Below are 2,122 nucleotides of genomic sequence, written 5' to 3'. Positions count from 1 at the left end.
CCTGTAGTGCCTATTTTGGCAATCTCTTGCCTGAGCAGCAGCACAGTCTTTGATAGGAAAGCTAACAGGATCAAAGACACAATCTGGCAAAGCTGCAGGTATAAAATGCCTCAGAAATATTACATGCAAATTACTAATGCATTAATATTCCCCTTGCCTGGGACTACTGCACTTTGTATTTCCAGTTTCAGGCTGGGGCGTGGTGGGGGGGAGGGGGAAGAAGGGGTTCTCCAAGTTTATTTTTAAAGAATGATCATTTATTCTTAAAGTCCAGCAATTCTTTCCTTTTGCCTTTGGATCTAATTTCAGAGCTGACTAAATAAAGGGGACTTTCTTTGCTGAGGAAGAGGGTCTGAATACTGTTACTGTCATTTACACATGGATAATGCATTCCATGAATTTTTCTAAGATATTTATTTCAAAATATTGTTGTGATATGACTGTTTCTCTAATGAGCAGTGTCTTGAGATTGTAATTAAAATGTAAAAGAGCAAATCACATACAGAAGCTTTTATAATGTCAAGAGAAATAGCTATTTGAAAATAATACAAAAGAATTCTTTTTTCTGACATATTTTTAGAGGAGTCCAATGACCCTTCTTATATAGCAGGAACCAAATGCCTCATGCTTAGTAATATATCAGAGCATTCTCAACTCCCACAAATATTTTTCATGAGCTATGCCACTTGCTAACAGAATCAGTACCCAGCTGAGAGTTAACCAAATCTTGATAGTATGGACACCTCAGTCATAAATTAGTGAACACTAGCTGGCACAAGAGGCATCTGCCAGTAACCAGCCGTCACCTCCCCCTGCCTAGCAGCTGTTGGAGTCACCATGGCAGAGTTAGGTCTGAATGAGCACCACCAGAATGAAGTGATCAACTACATGTGCTTTACTTGTTCAAAGCATGGCCTGCAACTCAAGACAGTAGATTCTTGTTTTCAGGACCGTAATAACAGCAGGCTGGTGGAAGAGACCTTCACAATAGATGAGGTGACAGAAATGCTGAATGGGTTGCAGACTGTGGTACACAGTGAAGTGGAATAAGAACTCATTAACACAACATACACCAATGTGTTACTTCTGCGCCAACCTTTTTTCACAGGCTGAGAAATGGCACCCTAAGCTACAGACCGGCATCTCTAGGTTGGAGAATTGTTGGAAAAAGTTGATGACTTTGAAAAGTCAGAATTTAAGTATTCAAACAAGAAGTTCAGTGAAGAACTCATTAAACCGAAACTTGCTTCATTAAATGAAGGTGGCTCAGAGCTGCCAAACAAGGAAATTGCAAGAGTCCAAGAAGAAAATGAAACATTGAAACCAGATTCAGTGCAATAGAAACACAGGCATCAAGTGCATAGGAAGAAAAATCAAAACTAGAGTCATTGAAAGATTTACAGATGATTCAGAGACATCAAAAGGATAATGTAACCCAGGATATCAGTGAACTGGAAAATACAGCAGTTGCTCTTAAATGCCAGTGTGAGAAGACACTGAAAACAAACCAAAAGTCCTTGAAAGAGAACTTGATGATGACAAAGCATGACCTACTCAAGGTTCAGGACCAATTATCTACAGCTGAAAAGGAGCCAGAGAAGAAATATCAGCAAACAGCTGCCTACCACAACATTTAAGAGATGCTCACCAAAAAGAATGAGCAGGTAAACGAGCTTTGAAAAAAGACTTTCAAAGTATGACCCAGAGGATTAAGAGTTGAAGTACATTTGATTTGTCATGAAGCTGCCACACAAAGAAAATGTGGACTGCTGTGTTACTTTCTAAAAGTTTGTTTTAAATGGTTTATTTTCTGCTTTTGCCATTAAAATTAATGTTTTGTTAGGACACTAAAAACCGTGCTTGAGTTACTTGAGAATAATTTATAGTGCACTTGATTTTCTGGATTTATGCCTTTTTTAATAGTTCATTTTTTTTATTTCCTGGGAAATAGCAATTGCTGAATTAAGAAAGTTCTTTACAAATAAATGTTTACTTTTGTTTTAAAAAAAACCAAAATAAAATGCTTTAGTATTTCTGTAGATTGCGGTAAGATGCATATTCAAAGGATTGTTTCCCTGTAATATACATGCCCAAGAGGTGGCATTTCCTAGGACCTCCTAGG

At 37.7% G+C, this 2,122-nt stretch overlaps 1 pseudogene; it reads left to right on the top strand.

The window, feature by feature from the left end:
• Window positions 1-801: 801 nt before the first annotated feature.
• LOC109320942 lies at window positions 802-1,870 on the top strand (annotated as a pseudogene).
• The last annotated feature ends 252 nt before the right edge of the window (window positions 1,871-2,122 follow it).

This window comes from Crocodylus porosus, unplaced genomic scaffold (assembly GCF_001723895.1).
Source record: "Crocodylus porosus isolate Cpor-Errol unplaced genomic scaffold, CroPor_comp1, whole genome shotgun sequence".
NCBI classification, from domain to species: Eukaryota; Metazoa; Chordata; order Crocodylia; family Crocodylidae; genus Crocodylus; species Crocodylus porosus.
The sequence above is the reverse complement of the archived record's forward strand: the minus strand, read 5'-3'. Positions and strand labels throughout refer to the sequence as shown.